The sequence below is a fragment of the Delphinapterus leucas genome, chromosome 14, assembly GCF_059928025.1.
Source record: "Delphinapterus leucas isolate spDelLeu-1000000601 "Yukka" chromosome 14, BTC_Dleu_Yukka2, whole genome shotgun sequence".
Lineage (NCBI taxonomy): Eukaryota > Metazoa > Chordata > Mammalia > Artiodactyla > Monodontidae > Delphinapterus > Delphinapterus leucas.
Window position 1 is genome coordinate 42,626,482 of NC_143142.1, and position 17,703 is coordinate 42,644,184.

A 17,703-nucleotide genomic window follows, 5' to 3' on the forward strand; every position below is an offset into this window, starting at 1 on the left:
TAACACAAGTATAGGAAGCAGTGAGATAGTAATACACGAAATGGATAACTGCAGTCATTTTTGTAGAGGACTCGACTCGTGGAAGAAGAACTTTGATTGGTGCTGCAAAAACATCTGTATGAAGTAGAAATTGGTTTCAATAACATTAGTAGAGAATATGTTCTAGAAAGTGGAGGTAACTGGATGCAAAATCCTGGTAGCAATTGAAAAAACAGTCCCAGATGGCTAGGCTGAGGCCAACACCCAATGAGGACGAAAGCCTTGTCTGTGTGGAATTTTGGATGATACCTGGAGAAATATTACACTGTGCATAAAGCAAATTGAATTGTTTTCACAAGTGTTGTAAAGTTTCAAATAGTGAAAGGTTTTTTCTACATGACTTCAATTTCACAGCAAGAGTGGCATAAGATACCTAAACGCAGAAAAGAGCATTCATGCAAGATATCTAACTCCTTGATATAATAATGCATACAAATCAAAATGATTACACTATCATTACATCTAGGGCTTTCTGCACCTACAAGGTGGTGGTTATGGAAAGAATGGCCCTTGGTATCAATATCTAAAAAGCAGCCACCACCTTCTTCTGTGTGTGTTCTCTTTTTGCATTTTTTCTTCATTTTTCTCAATCAACTCTGCTGTTGTTGCTGCTTCTTAGCAAAACTGGTAAAAACAAAATTGTAATCATTGAACATAGCGCTCTGGCAATCAAGACGTTTAAAACCTCCAATCTTCTGGGGCGAAGAAAGCACTGTGCAACATTTAGAACTCTGATTTACAAACAGCGTGGTCACAAATTTTCCAGGCTTGAAGACTTCCATAAGTTTCCCGATCAGGTCATCATAGGAGGTCTGACTTAAAGCTAACATAAGAAAATTCTGGTTCTGGAGTGACGTGAATAGTCCAATAAGTTCCATCCGATTTCATTCCATTCATTGAATACCCACAAGGATTGAACAGTGTGGCATCAATGACAGAACCTGGTATCAGGTCACGAATTCCACTCTCACGAGTGACATCCTTTGCAGTAACACCATCTTTCCTGTAGAACCGGTCCATAACCGCTGGGTCAATCTCACTCATCAGAATTTCCAGGGTTTGATCTGGCGGATTGATTACCCGACTTTCTGGGAAATCCAAAGTATACAAGTACCAACAATCAGAATTCATGCGTCCCATACAATATGCTGCTCCATTTGGGAGAATTGCATTAAGAAACTCTGTTTCTTCCTGGAAATTCTGGTGTGGGTACCCTTGGTGAAAAGGCTTCGTGAAATTCTTACCAGAGTAAAAGAAGCTTTGAACTGAGTCAAACCCCTTGTAATCCCTAGCAAGTTTCAACAGGGGAACCAGTGCTTTCAGCAAGAGAGTGTACCACGTGTCTTCAAAATGAAACGTTTCCTGGAGACAAACATGCTACTCTCACTGGGTACATAAGCTTCCTGCTTGTCAGTTTTTGTCACACTTATGATTGAACATTGCACATCCTTCAAAAGTATTTCCCACTCGGATCTTGGGATGGTGCGAAGATCCCCAGATCCTTGGTTTGCGTTGGGTTGCTGCCTGGAGAACCAAACCTCCAGCAGCTTTTCGGTTCCTTCAGAAAAATGTGCATCTTCCATCACTGTGAGACTAGCGAACGACCAACAACTACAGAAAATCAACTAAATTAAATCTCTTCTCCCACCGCTGCCGATTGTTCCAGCTGTGTTACTAAAGTTCAGGTTCCTTTTTTGCTATAATCTTATATTAACTTATTTTTTAAAAGGGTTAATAAAATTTTCCCGGCTTTTTTTCTTTTCTTGTTTTGGTGAGCGAAAGTTGAACGTGAGTCTGTTGGAAATAGGGGCAGATACAGCTCAGTCTCTTGTAGTCCTCTGTTTCCCCATAAGAGAGAGTAGAGCGAGCGCTAGCTAATGTCACCAGCCATACTTTGGGAGCTAAAGAAAGACTTTTAGAATCAGAAAGATAACTATTGCTCAGCCATTCAACTTAAAGATATTTAAGTGTTTTAGTTGGCTTATAATCTGATTGTCAAAGTTTAAAACATTTTTTTTAGTTAAAAGAATTTTAAAGCAATTTCCTCTACCCACCTTGAAATTGATATATTCTTTCCTATTCTCCTTGAGTGGTATTTAAAACAATTGGATTTGAGGTGCATGGACCTAGAGCCTGTCATACAGAGTGAAGTAAGTCAGAAAGAGAAAAACAAATACTGTATGCTAACACATATATATGGAATCAAAAAAAGGTTCTGATGAACCTAGGGACAGGACAGGAATAAAGACTCAGACTTAGAGAATGAACTTGAGGACACGGGGAGGGGGAAGGGTAAGCTGGGATGAAGGGACAAAGTGAGAGAGTGGCATTGTCATATGTACACTACCAAATGTAAAATAGATAGCTAGTGGGAAGCAGCCACATAGCACAGGGAGATCAGCTCGGTGCTTTGTGACCACCTAGAGGGGTGGGATAGGGAGGGTGAGAGGGAGGCACAAGAGGGAGGGGTTATGGGGATATATGTATACATATAGCTGGTTCACTTTGTTATACAGCAGAAACTAACACAAAATTGTAAAGCAATTATACTCCAATAAAGATGTTAAAAAAAAAAAAAGGGCTTCCCTGGTGACGCAGTGGTTAAGAATCCGCCTGCCAGTGCAGGGGACACAGGTTCGAGCCCTGGTCCGGGAAGATCCCACATGCCACAGAGCAACTAAGCCTGTGTGCCACAACTACTGAGCCTGTACTCTAGAGCCCGCGAGCCACAACTACTGAGCCCACATGCCACAACTGCTGAAGCCCACATACCTAGAGCCCGTGCTCCGCAACAAGAGAAGCCACCACAGTGAGAAGCCCACTCACTGCAACGAAGAGTAGCCCTCGCTCGCCGCAACTAGAGAAAGCCCGTGCGCAGCAACAAAGACCCATTGCAGCCGAAAATAAATAAATAAATAAATTTATTAAAAACAAAAAACAATTGGATTTGATGTTACAATCATTCTATCATTAGAACACTGGATCAAATAGTCCTTTCATTTCATTTGCTTCACAGATGATCACCAAAAAATACTCTTGTCATCAAGGCCTTATAGGTATCTGTGGGGTTTTGTCCACCTGGTACAGAGTTGGCAAGTTAAAGAAGCAAAGGAAACCACACAGTGGTGAGTAAATGAGTTTGTTTATGGTACTTGTATTGTGGTTGAAGCAGATAAATGGCTAGAGAATAATAGTTACTTCCCTTGACTGGGGATAGACCCTGTGGCACATAGACTTCTGTGAATTCTGCTGGGGCTAGCTACTGGGTCAGCCCCCATCTCTCTAAGGAGGTAGAGGTTATGATCGTTTTCAGAAGAGAGCTCTGAAGTTCAGGGCTGTTAAGTAAATTATTCTGGGTGACACAAATCTTGTATTTCATTGAATTTCAGACGTCATCGGTTGTGAGACCCGCTATGATTTTATGTGCCACTAAGAAAACAGAAAGTACTCCTACAACCGTAGCACAGTGATTATTTTATGCCTTAGAATTTTTATTGGAAAGGATCTTATACTTATTTTGGCATTGATTTCGCTCCTATGTATCTCTTGTGCCTATGTAGAAAGAAAAGTAAAAATGAAGTAAATTGGCTAAGGAATTTACAAAACTTCATTTTCAGAGTGTGACTCTTATGAATTATTTTCCAACTTGAAGTCTGCAATATTCATGTTTCGCTGTGCAGGCTCATCCTCTGTGCCATCCAGAGCATGGGTGATGTAGCATTTCCTAAAAGGTTCCTCCACGACTATCTCTAGAATTCCCTTCTGGGCCGTTCCACGAGTTTTATGCCTGTCTGCAGGCAATGACTACTATGGCCAACGACTGCTGGTCGGCAGCGATTCTAAGATGTATTTTGATTTCAGAAATATTAAAATGTGGGTAAAGATGCGTCTTTAGGTTCATACTGAGGTCTGTCTCTCTCTTATCCTGGACACAAAGGAGGCTTTTGTCTTCTGGTTCCAGAAGTTGATGTTTTACTCCAAAGGGCAGGAGCAGGTCCTGGGTTGGATGTGCACTTCAACTTCTTCAGCTCCTTGCCTGTCTCTCACTAGATCGCTCAGATCTCCTATGTTCCCTTTCAAACCTCTGATGAAGGCATCTGGGTGAACCTTTGGGGGAAAAGGAAAATCCAAACCCAGTAAAGAACTTGTTCTGAACTTGTTCCCTTTCAACCCTCCCTGGTGATTTCAGGGAAAGTTCTCTGGAGCACACAATTCCATAAACATCGACATTTCGAGGATATGAAGATTCTGCTGCTCCGTTCTGAGCAAAGAGGTTGGTTAAGAAAATTGTTATGTTTTCCAGGTGCAGAGGACAGTCGCTCTGAGGAAGGGACTGTTCTGAATCTTCTTGGGATGCTTTAACTGGTGTTCGTAACCTACTGCTTGTAGCTAAGTTGGGCTGAAAATACCATAATCTGTTGGGGGAGAAGAAACCTCATGTCTGTAGGTTTTAGGGGATAATCTACATCATCATAACGCAATCTTAGCACATAATTCAATCTGCCTGGAGAGGTGAACTCTTTGCCTAACACCCAGAAGGATAGATCACACTAAGGAAGGTCACCCAAGATGCTCATGTTCTGTGCATGAAAATGCATCTGTATATATTTTCCATTTTGCCATTTCCAGTTTTGACTACCAGAGTTTGTTTGATTGTTTTATGTTTGGGCAGCTAGGGACTGAGATATTTCTTTTCTGTTTGTTTCTCCAACTCTTTTTACAGTTTAACAAGTCAAATACAAATCTCAGGGGACTTCATAAGCCTCGTGATGGTGCTGTGAGTAGCATCCCATTATTGATTGCAAATACTGCATTGGAATGCCTCGGAAGAGCCCCAAACCAAAACTTTCAGATGCCTGAAGCTCTGAGCTTTCCAGTTAGGCTGAAAGTTTCCCTTGATAACCAGTAGTGCTGAAGCTTTTAATATTGTGTTGGTCTATCCGTTCTCAGCAACGTTTTCTAGTTATGAAGGCCAGCGGATCACTTGATGTCAGCGAGGTAGCTCATCCGACCCACTTGCATGCTTTCTGATCAAATATGCTACCTGAAAAAAAAAAATCTTCAGCGTCACATAAACTGATCGTAAGTGGGGGCAATTCTTCTTTCCCTTCTTCAATGCTATATCCTCCTGTGCAGCCTATTTTGCATCCGGAGATACATTTGAAAGTCGAAATCCCTTAGAGCTAAATATTCTAAACTGACAGAAGAATTTCTAGTGGCACACCAGCCTGGAGCCATGTTTTTATGAGGACATCACTTTCTATTTCTAAGCTTCAGTGTGCACTCTTGCTTCCTTATTGCTGGGAGCCATGCCACATCAACTTGCCTCCCTCTCAGCTTTTAATATTTTTTTAATGGAATCCAGTTTTCCACCTAAGTTATGGCTAGCCTTCTGACAAACCGTCAGACACCTAAGTAACCAGAATGGAGGTGTCCAGATGTGACATGGGGGGAAAAGGCAATGGTAAACTTTCATGCCTTTGAACAAAACCATCTTCTAAGAATTCATTTTTACCTGGCCTCTGGGTTTGCCACAAGGCTAAAAGGGGCTTAAGAACAACATTTAAACAATTAATACGTGATCTGAAGTCTTTTCTTGTAAGCCACAATCTAAAGTAATCATTTCTCAATCTGGCTGCTGTGGTGAGTGTGTTGCCTGAACAGTGAACTAGCAGCACTGCTGCATTTTTTTCTCAAGCACAATATTGCTTGTGGAGCACTGAAGTTAGTTAGCTAATGGAATAAAAGCAAGCACGCTTTGCAGGTAGCTGGTCATTTAGAAGAACTTAAGAAAATAATTGTAAATTACAATGAATGATGAATCATTGCAGATGCAAATTCATCAAGGAAGGTGGCATTTCTGGGATAAAGGAAGAAGTATATGTTCTTGAAAGTCAGCAATTTGGGTGGCTTTATGTCTACAACTTGGAAGACATTTGCAGAACATTTGGTAATTAAATATGCCCTCAGCTGAGAAATAATGCTCTGGGTTGTCTTGCAGGTAAGTAGAAGGTAAGTGTTCTCTCTTACCTGGGTTTTAAGAGTTCTTGGAATCCCGTGGGTATTCCAGGTGTATACAATCTATACAATAATATGAGTAAATGTCCTGGCTAAGAAACAGGCAGAATTCATCTTCCTAGAGTCACAACAACTGAGTCTTTCTTGAGATTCAGGGTTCAGCTCAATATCTTCCCCTCCCCCCCGGAGCCTTCTTATCCACATTAGCCCACTTTGTGTCATCACCTTCCTTTATTTTTATTTCGCCAATCATTGTCTGAAATGATTGTCTTCATTTGTTTTCTGGTTTGTGGATGTCTCTGCCTGGTAGAAAATCGCTCATTGAGAGCGGGATGTTGTTATCTGTCTCCTTCACCACTGATTCCCCAGCTCCTAGAAGCAGTCCCTGGTACGTTGCAGGTCTTCAATAAGTAAGGAATGAATGAATGAAAGAATGAATGAAAGGAGAATTCTGACTACAGTATAGTTCCAAAGAGAGTTATAGAACATTGGATGGTTCAGAAGCTGGGTATGAGATATGGCTGTATATGATGTCTAAAATGTAGTCTAATGAGGTCAGGGGTTTTCTTTTTCTTTGTTTTTTGGCCGTGCCCTGCAGCTTGTGGAATCTTAGTTCCCCAACCAGGGATTGAATCCGGGCCACCATAGTGAAAGAACAGAGTCCTAACCACTGGACCGCCAGGGAACTCCTAGGAATTTTCTTTATACTTGAAAAGAATCCCTACAACACCAGGCACAGCATGTGATATTCCATACCGTTGGAGGTGGGTTAATGCAGAGGTCTTGGGGAGACGACCTGGTGTTTCATTCATTCCAGGGCTGTTATAGGGGATGTGCTGGGAGGGAGGGGGTCCCTCTTAGAGTGCTCACTGACGGGGGGGCGGGTCGCAGGGATAAGACCCCCCCCAATAACAATTTACCTGGATTGACAGGGACCATCCTCTCCAGTGTGGAAATTCCTTGAACAAAGCTTGCAATTCCTTGGATAAAGCCTTTGCCCTTGGACAAAGGATAGGTAAGTATTTTAGTGATCGATTAATATTTTGGGCGCTTTCAGTTAAAGCAGTCCTTGCCGCCTTTTATACCGGTAAAAACTGTTCTTGCCAAAAATGCAGTTTGGCTGATGGAATCTGATATTCGTTAGAAAGATTAGTAACTTAAAGAAAAGTACTTCTTTGAATTTGATGTATTTTACAGGAAGGGGCCTAGTTTGATGTTGCCCAGCTTAACTTTTCATCCAAATTGCCCTTGAGGAGTGTTTTTTAATCTGATGCATTTTTATCCCTATCTTCTGAAGTGGCATTTTTTTTTTTTTTAACGGGAGGATAGAGTAACGTGGAAAGCAGCTTTTATTCACTCTAAGGACAACAAACGCACATACAACCAAGGGCGGGCAGAGTTAGTCTCTGGGTACATATATTAGCCTAAGGGTGTCATGGGTGCCTGTGTGTTACTCAGGAAATTCTTTAAAAATAATTACCTTGCGATTAGTATCTGATGCCAATGGTATATTTTCACTTTAAAAGTCAGAGGTCTTTATTTCCTTGAGACAATGAATGAACTTCTTTTCACCTTGTTCCTGGCTGCTTTTCTGCCTTTATCTTAATATAGACACACTCACCCAGACACGCACGCTGGCCGACTGCCCCCTGCCAATGGTAGATTTTCCAGTGAAACAGTTTCTCTTCATATTATAATTCCAGTCTAGTCAAATTAGAAATACCGACTTATCTCCCTTTTATATTTAAGGTGTATATTCTCTTCCAGGTGGTGTATAAACAGAAAAATGGTATTAACATTTTCTTATGGATTCTATCTAATGCTTCCGTTGGGTCCAGCTACCAATGGAAGCCAACTGGAGGATGAGTTTACAGGTTTAACTAAATGTGGGAAACAGAGACATGAAAGTGCTCTTCCCAGCTAAAGCTCATTAATAAAATTTTGGTCACGTTCAAAGACTTCAAAAATGAGTTTGGGGGCAGTTTTGGGTCCAGCCTTTAAGCACCAACCACTGCCTGTCTCTCCTGTCTCTCTCATCACTTCAGTGGTTCCAAGAGGACAGTGGATAATGTATGGCTGGTGGCAATGACTGCATTGTAAACCACATATGTAAAAGCCGTAATAGATGGCTTTGATGTCCAAAAGCCACAGCCCACCAATCCGAAGTCAGAGTGACGGGTTAGGAATTGTCAGTCTATCGTTATTGGCTTTTCAAAAATAAGGAGCTGGGACTTCTCTGGAGGTCCAGTGGTTAAGACTCCGCGCTTCCATTGCAGGGAGCGCGGCTTCGATCCCTCGTCAGGGAACTAAGATCCCGCATGACATGGGGTGCCACCAAAAAATAAAAAAATAAGGAGCTAATGAAATCTGCTTCTAGGGAGGGACATATATGTTAACGGACTATTTTGGAAAAAAAAATTTATGTAAGTGTCCCACAGTATTGGACTTATTTGAAGTATTTCATACATGTTTTCTAAAATAGAGACATGCAGGGAAAAAAAGGGCGTGCCTGGGAAGCTGGTAGGGTCAGTGCTGGAGTTCTCAGAAGGTAAGGTACCGCCTGCTAGAATTTGTCGTTAAAGTGTTTCATTATGTTTCGCCCTGAAAAACAGGTGAGAGAAGGAAGAATCTGGAACAAGGGAGAAGGGAGGAAGAAGGATGGGGATCACGAATATGGCCAAACTGGATTCTCCTCTGTAACTGGGGAGGAAAGGCTTCCCTTAAGAAGCTTGCATGTCATATTTAACTGGTTCCTTCCTATAACATCTTGACTTAATAAAGAGACAGGCAAAAGGGAAAGAAAAGAAAAATGAAAGAAAGAATCCGCAGCAAGACAATAAAAAGTTTCCCCCTCACACCCACCACCTTGGGAGTTTTGCCTTTGTGCCTCGTGGCTTATCCCACTGAAACTCATCAGTTTTTGCTTTTATGCTGGAAACGCCCCAAAAAACATTTGAAGCTTGCTAGCCACCCCTTGGGGTGAGAAGGTTTCACAACGTGTCTCCAGGGAAGCCCAGGGGGCCAGGGTAGGGGAAGAGGTGTCCTTCTCTCCCTCGTGGGGGAACAAAGGACAGAACCTCAAAGTTCTTGCCCCAGTGTGTGACCTTGGGGCCGAAGGCAAAACATTTTGTCTCTGGGTCCTAATGATATAAGCTCCCCCGGCTCTGCAACTGCGCTCTATGATGTGACCTGAAAGCTTTGATGGAATTACTATTGCCTTCTCTTTCTCTGCCCAGCCATTTATTATTCTGTATATTTTCAGGAGCTGTGGGAAACTTTCATAACCAAGCCTAAGCCAGGCGAAAACTTGTCCTATTTGGAATTTGTAATGAAGTCAAAACATGGCCTGGATTTTCTGAAAGGCTCCTTTGGCGGCCTGTGACAGCCCTAGGGCACAATCAGACAGGGCTGGAGAGGGCCTGGGAGCAGATTTTGTTACCAAGAATAGGACAGAACAATATTTGCCTCCAAAACACTAGGGCTGCTATTTACCTCTCAGCTGGAAGAAGGGAGAGATAAATGCAGATTTCACATAAAGTGCAAATACCAATTCTTTCATTTCTAATTTTCAGGATTTTTTTTTTTTCCCCTTAGCTCCCTCTAAACAAAAGGCTAGGGAGAATTTTTAGCATATTTGATTTCCTGACCTAAGGGAAGAAATTCTTTATTTCAGAACTTTTGACCCCCAAAGAGCTGTTACTTTGCCTGAAAGGCTGAATAAAAATTGTTAGACATTTAAAGCAGTTGTGGGTTTTGAGACTGCTTTCTTTTGTGCACTGTGCCTGTTGGTGTGTGCCGGATTGCAGGGAAATACTATGAAAAACCAAGTTTCGCTCAGTTTGGATGGAAAACTTTGCCTACTTTTCAGAAGCTCTCGCAAATTATTTACAGGCTTAAACCTGATCCCTCAAAAGGAGCCTCAGTCCCTAACAAAAGTGGTAAGTGGTAAGATGTAGTTCCTAATTTTTATTTAAGTCAAAGGTTAATAGTACAAGGGGGTTTGGTCCCTGAGTGTTTCAAGTTAATGTTTATTTTTTACCATCGTTTAAAGAATTTCCTAAGGCCCTTATTTCGCTGCTGAAAGCAGAGTAAGAGAACTCAGATTTCATGCCCCCAGGCTTGAATAAAGGACTAAAAACAGCACAACATTTGCATCTACTTAACAATCTCGGTTCTAAGAGCCCCCTCACAGTGAGAGGGGGAAACCGTATCTGGAGGTGAAATGAAGCTATTCGGAGATATTTGCCAAAAACACAATTCAGAGAAAGATAATCATTGTCAGAAATGACCTAGGAATTCAAGGCCTTATGATTGAAAACAAAAAGCTGAGGAAGGTGCATTCTCTTGCTTCCCCCGCCTGCCCAGATATCAATGAATATCAGTTAAAGGTGGCTGAAGAACCAATTTCATGCATCTACTGTAGGAGGAAATGAACTGAGCCGAGGGCAAAAATAAAATTATACAAATGTTATTATAGGCTAGCTTGCTTCTGTCCTAGTTTAATTCAAATTTTAGTGCTGCAGGCTTGGCTTCAGGCGTTAGCCTTCCTGAATCAATCAACATTTGCTTACATCTAAATTATTAGGGGAGCATGTGACTTTGTTTATTGTATAAATTATACGCAAGGTTAAAGCATTAACTGTTCAACCGGTTTTGTTCATTCACCTCACGGACCCTCCCCCGCCCCAGTCAGCCCTCCCCCAAATAGGAAAGAAAAATCTGAAATTACGAATTTTTTTAGGCAAACGCAATAACAGAGCCGCAAAGTCTTGTGAACCTGAGGTTGTCGGCTAAAAGTGGGATGGGAGACAATCTTAATGGTTAGAAAAAAGGAAAGAAAGGAGCCCAAGAAATTGTTCACAAGAGCCCTGGGAGAGTGTCTGCACAGGGTGAAACCGTGATATGGTAAATAATCGGTTAAGTTGATTAAGACAGCCAACCAAATGGGGATAATTTAATATAAAACTAAGAAAGCCTTTTGGCTAGGGTTTCAGTAGGCAAGGAATTTCAAACTATATGGCAATGCTGGACTCAAACTTTTTTTTTTTTTTTTTTTGCGGTACGCGGGCCTCTCACTGTTGTGGCCTCTCCCGTTGTGGAGCACAGGCTCCGGACGCGCAGGCTCAGCGGCCATGGCTCACGGGCCCAGCCGCTCCGCGGCATGTGGGATCTCCCCGGACTGGGGCACGAACCTGTGTCCCCTAGCCTCGACAGGCGGACTCTCAACCACTGCGCCACCAGGGAAGCCCGGACGCAAGCATTTTTATTGCCTTTATCTATTAGAAGACAAAGTTAAACATAGATCCTCTGGAAAATGTATTTAAGAACAGGTCTTTTTGTTTTTTGTCTCTGCACATCATTGTGAATGCTTCCTGAAAGCTCACTCATACATGTTTGGGAAATAAGGATGGAGCTTAATAATTAGACAATTTGACTTTCTAAGTATTTAGACAAACTAGATACCAGGTGTGTTCTGCTTTGAGAACATTCAATTTAAATGAATATCAAGGGTTCAAAGCAGACAAACCAGAGGCAATTATTTGCTTTACAAAAGGTTCTTCTTTCTATAAGATCATCCACAGTAGGCTTCCCACAGTAATAAATTAATTTACAAAATTGTAGATTGAATTCAATAGAAAGATTAAATCTAGTCTTTTCCATCAATGTGTGTGTGTGTGTTTCTTTCTCAAAACTTATAGAAACACTGCAAATCAGAAGATTTTTGTATAGAATGAGGCTCCGTCATAAATGATTCGAATGTAAGGTGTGTTCAAGAGGAGAATCAATTTCCCATTCGGCCAACTCCTGATTCTTTCTATTTGCATCCTAAATTGGGCTTTGAGATCTTGGATGGTGGTTCTCCAAAAGTGATCAGTGGGCCATTGTCCACAGAATCACCCAGGCAGCCCAAGAATCTGCCATGTAACAAATGTCCATATGATTGGGATGCACGGAAACTAACATTTGAGAACTTCTTTTGCAGGACCTAATATGGAAGTCAACAGTACCGCTCTGTCTACTCTTTATTTCATGTGGTTTACATGCTCTCCTCTTCGTGGTGTCCCGGAGCTCAGCCCAAACTAAAACGGGCTCCCAACTGTAAGGCCTCCCAATCCCTGACCTTCTTTGCTTGGTCAAAGGCATCTTTGAAGCATACTTATTCACTCTGTAGTAGATCCTGATTTGTATCGAGAAAGTAAGCCTATGAAAAATCGCCACACATAACTACAATTCTATTTGAAATAATTTATCAGATGTAAAACTAAAATTGCTTTCCACCTAATCAGTATTTTTAAGAATTAGCTTAAAATTTTTAAGACAATTTTTAAAGGTTACACTCCATTTACCGTTATTACAAAATATTGGCTATATTCCCCATGATGTACAGTACATCCTTGTTGCCTATCTTACACCCAATTGTTTGTACCTCTCACTCTCCCACCCCTATGTTACCCGCCACCTCCGGTAACCACTAGCTTGTTCTCTGTACCTGTTAAGTCTGCTTAAGAAACAGCTTTTTAATAGCAGCATATCAGAGTGGAGAAAGCAGAGACTTTGGAATCAGACAATCCTGGTTTCATTTTCACCTTTATGGGATGTTTGGCAAAACTTGAACGTCTCTGAGCTCAGTTTCTTTGCCTGTGATGTGGGAATAATACATTGTAAATAGGCTGGGTTGGAGAGAAAAATGAACAAGATGCAAGAAGTGCTTGGGATGGATAATAATTATTATCATTCACCATTTCCAAATAGCTGTCGAATTCACAAGTGGTGCACATGAAAAGGAGAAGCAGTGGACAGCTGGGACACTCACTGCTGCTAAGGAAATATTGGGGAATTCCCGAGGTGCACAGAAAACTGCTGAAATCTGCTTACTTCCTGCCCAAACCTGGGGCCTGTAAGACCTCTCCCGGAGTTCCTTCTGGGAGGAGACAGACAGAGAAAGAATGTGTAGGAATTCCAGAGGGAAGCCATCCCAGATAACTGCTACAGCTAGTATTCTCCCAGAGACTCTGTGTTGCAAGACAGCAAATTTACCTAGAAATTCATGTGATGAAAACTTTGTACAGGAACTGAGAACTTTGGACCCCTGAAGACAGAGGGGCTAATAATTCTCTAGTATTTAGTGTAAATTTTTTCATAAAAGAGATATAACAGAGTAGGATACAGAAACGGCTCAGCAGGTGAAATAGACTTCAGATGATGAAATGAGAATAGAATACAGGGAAAGGCAAAAAAGACCTGGCTTAGGGGTTCTACAGTTCCCTAACTGAGCACCACTGAATACCAGTAACAATAGTGATAATGACAACTTTCTAGTGGCCTAATCCGGTGGAGAAAGTAATAGTCACAGTCACAGAATGGTATCTTTACTCCTGCTTAGAGATGTTATTCTATATATTTTCAAGTGTGTTAAATCATTTAACCATCATATCAGGCCTGTGAATTCGGTTTTGTTTTCAGCCTCATTGTCCTGCAAATATCTTGGGAAGTGTTTATATCTTGAGTCATGAAAAACACCCGTTGAATCCCACATTGTGTGTGAAATATGTCTCCATAACAGAGATTTGTTTTTTGCCCAATTTCCACTTACTATTTTTAAGGTAAAATGACAATCCAAATTCCCTTTGGGAAACCACGCATTCTCAGGCCACATGGTTTAAAAGGTATCATATCCAACCCTAGCAGCAGGGCTGGGTGCTGATTGGCCTAAAGAGATCAGCATGCTACTTTCTCCTTGGTTACAGCGATGGGTTCACCCACGGGCTGTGTGACCCAATCAGAGCTATGTACAATGAGACTGCTGTTCTTTCCCACGGGACCTGAACCTGGAAACACGTGGACTGTTACCACCTTGCTAACATATGTAGACCCAGAGTTAGGCCATTGAGTGGAAGAATGCAGAGCCCAGTTGAGAGATGGGCAAAAATGGGTCTCGATGACAACAATGGAGCCTAAATCAAACCATTCTGGAAGAGAATCCCATTCTGGACTTTTTAATTAAGTGAGCCCATAAATTCTCTTATGGCTTAAGCCAATTTTGGTGGGTTGTTTTCTCCTGTTCAACAGAAGAGCATCCTAACTGGGGAAGGATCTCTTTCTACCATTCTGTGCCAGGGGAGTTATAGATAGAGCTTGTCCATTAAGAGGTTATTATGCAAAACAAGGACAAAAATGGAAAACTGGCACATTATGGGCAATTTTATACTTTGAGAACATTTAAAGACGATCTCCCCAACATACAGCACATTCTGGAGAAGTTGCTAGTTACCTATTCTGACATTTGTTCTTCCCTCTTAAACTCCTGATTGTAACTGGTCATATGACCAACTTTTAAAAAAGACTGGCAGATGCCTTTGTGATTCAATGTGGCCATGGGACTAAATTCTAGCCAATGGGATTTAATTTAGGCAGCTCCTCCAGGTAGTTTTCTTAAAAGATAGCTGGCATGTACCATTTGCCTTTTTTTCTTTCTTCATCCTGCTGCCTGAAATGTGGATGTGATAGCTGGAAATCTAACTACCATCTTGTACTGTGAGGCCGGGGCTCAAATGGCAGAGCTATGTGCTGAAAGGAGCCTGGGTCCCTAAGAACTTCAGGGAGCAAGCCATTTAACAGACATCGTTAGCCTACACCTGAATTTTTACTTGAGAAAGAAATAAACCTCTATCTTCTTTAAGTCACCGTTAGTGTCAAGCTTTCTCCTATTATTTCTTTTTTAAAAAACTTTATTTATTTATTATTTATTTTGGGTCTCCGTTGCTGCGCGCGGGCTTTCTCTAGTTGCGGTGAGCGGGGGCTACTCTTTGTTGTGGTGCATGGGCTTCTCGTTGCAGTGGCTTCTCTTGTTGCTGAGCACAGGCTCTAGGTGTGTTGGTTTCAGTAGTTGCAGCACACGGGCTCAGTAGTTGTGGCACACGGGCTCAGTAGATGTGGCTTGTGAGCTCTAGAGCACAGGCTCAGTAGTTGTGGCACACGGGCTTAGTTGCTCCGCGGCATGTGGGATCTTCCCAGACCAGGACTCAAACCCATGTCCCCTGCATTGGCAGGCAGATTCTTAACCACTGCGCCACCAGGGAAGTCCCTCTCCTATTATTTCTTGATGGTAGTTCTAAGAATATGTTTTATAAGAAACTAAATTATATTTTCAATCTCTTTGATTATCCATGAAACTGAAAATGAGTACAGTTAAAGTATGCAAAGTCCAGGGCTTCCCTGGTGGCGCAGAGGTTGAGAGTCCGCCTGCCGATGCAGGGGACACGGGTTCGTGCCCCGGTCCGGGAGGATCCCACATGCCGCGGAGCGGCTGGGCCCGTGAGCCATGGCCGCTGAGCCTGCACGTCCGGAGCCTGTGCTCCGCAACGGGAGAGGCCAGAACAGTGAGAGGCCCGCGTACCGCAAAAAAAAAAAAAAAAAAAAAAAGTATGCAAAGTCCATAAGATGTTGATACAGTGTTTCAATATATATTATATAAATAATTGTAACCATATTCAAGTTAAGTTCAATGCAAGCCAAAAGGATTCAGTTCTTCCTATGTGCCCAGTACTGTGCTAAGCCAATGGGGTTAGTCAATGATAAAGATGTGAATGTAACACACACACACATTTAATTTAGAGTCACAAACCAATTAAATCACGTGTTCGAAGAGAAAATTTTGGGGTATTTTAGGAAGGGAATGAGAAGCAAGGTGTTATGCATATTGCAGTTCGGATAAATGTTGTGTATAATGGTATAAATACTGCCTGAGAACCCCTGTCTCACAATAGCTGTGATTCAGATTCTGCAGGTATTTGTCAGGGCTGAAATTAATAAATTACATGGAAATCAATGGATTCAATTCTATTTGCCCCACAGAGGTACTTTACATTGCTGGGTGAATTTGAACAAGAGTTAATATTTTTCAACTTTAAAACTGGGAAGCTTAATGAATGTCATGTAATCTATGAAGGATTTTAAAATAGTTTTCTTTAGTAATTTGTCCATAGTAGATAAATAAAATATCTATTCCATGCTGAAAGATACTGAGGCAGAAAAAGAAAACGGAAGAAGACCATGGGGGTTGGTAGTGGGAAAAGTTGGGAATAGCATCTGTATCCCTTTAGCTTGGTGACTACCATCTTGGTGACTACTATACCTTCATAAATGGGTGTTAGTGGTGGATATGATTTGTTTGGTTGGTGAGTATTATTTTCCAAGGTGTGTTGGAATTTCTGGAAGAGTTAAGTGTACCCTCAGGTGTGAGTACTGCAGAGACATAAGAGGAGAACAAGACAATACAGATGTATCCATTTGCCATTACTGTATAATGAACCACTGTAAAACTTAGAGGCTTAAAATAACGACCATCTATTTAGCATATGATTCTGGTGTTGGCAATTTAGGCCAGGCTCAGTCTTGGTTGTCTTGGTTTACTCTTCCTCATGTGTCTATTGCAACACCTGGGTCGACCAGGTGAGTTTTCTGGAGGTTGGCTGACTCTCCTCCACCTGGTCTCTCATCTTCTCGAAGGCTATCATGAGCTGATTCCCACAACAATGGCAGAGTTTCCGGACCAGGCGGAAACACATGAGGCCTCCTGAGGGTCCGTCTTGGTCTAGTCTTCTGTTACATCCACTGCATGCTTACTGGCCCAAGCCAACGACGAGACTAGCCTGGTGGATGGCAGGGGCTGCAAAGTGACCAGAATGGACTCTACTGAGGAGCTGAGGGAAGATAGGCTTTGATTTGTTGTTGAATGAGTGAGCAGAGACATAGGAAGAAAATAAAAAAGGACACAGGCAAGGGAGAAAGAAGGGCATAAAAAAGCAATGAGTGGTTAAAATGTGATACAAATAACAATAGGGAACTCCAGAAGACCCTTAAGCAAGGCAGAAATGTAGATGAAGCAGAGGGCATATATTAACATCCACAGAGTTATAGGGGACTTCTGGCTGAGGGCCTAGCAAGGTAAGTAGATCATTTGCATCTCTGGGTTTCTGAGTTAATGATGCCAGCAGTCTCTGGACCAGCCAAATTGTGGTGGATTTATTATTTACATTATAACTGCATTTAAAAATGAAAACATATGTCTACACTCTCAATGCTTTGAAAATACCGTTGAACATGCTGTAGAATTTTATATCCAGTAACAGGATGCAATTTCCCTATCAAGTAAAATTGCTGTTTGTTTTCTGTACTCTACGTTATTATGGAAATTTCACAGTTTATCAGCTACAGGGAAGTCAACTGAAATGAGTAGGCCCCTTAGACGAGCTGTTTTCTCCCACCCCTCAAAATCCCAATCTCCTGTTTGTTTATTTAGGCTAATATTGTTTTATGCTAATCACGCACTTCTGTTTGGTTTTGTTTTAATGCTATACAACCTGATTCACAGGAGAAAGGCAAATGTTCTGAGAGCTCTATGGTGGAATTGACAGTGTACTGGAATAACTCCAGCAGTGAAACATCTTGGTGGCGTCCTATAGTCTCACTTTCCTCCTCTTGCCTCTGTTGATAAAGTATTTCTAAAACCAACCAATAAGAAGCTGCTTAGGGCCCAGTTAATTTTGCTGACTTCTGCAAAGTAGGCCTGATTTTGTTCCTAGTGATTGTAAGAGTAATGGTTACTTATGGTGCAACCGGGCAATTTTGTGAGAAACCCCCTCT

The 17,703-nt window shown here is 41.8% G+C and overlaps 1 long non-coding RNA gene and 1 pseudogene across 1 annotated transcript; one reads left to right on the forward strand and one right to left on the reverse strand.

Moving 5' to 3' along the window:
* Window positions 1-338: 338 nt before the first annotated feature.
* On the reverse strand, window positions 339-1,808 carry LOC111181489 (S-adenosylmethionine decarboxylase proenzyme pseudogene; annotated as a pseudogene).
* Window positions 1,809-3,189: 1,381 nt separating this feature from the next.
* LOC111181490 (uncharacterized) lies at window positions 3,190-11,127 on the forward strand. The gene is made up of 5 exons (XR_004022596.2): window positions 3,190-4,312; window positions 4,763-5,121; window positions 5,871-6,821; window positions 6,990-7,072; window positions 8,670-11,127. It is a non-coding gene; the product is annotated as an uncharacterized LOC111181490 (long non-coding RNA).
* The last annotated feature ends 6,576 nt before the right edge of the window (window positions 11,128-17,703 follow it).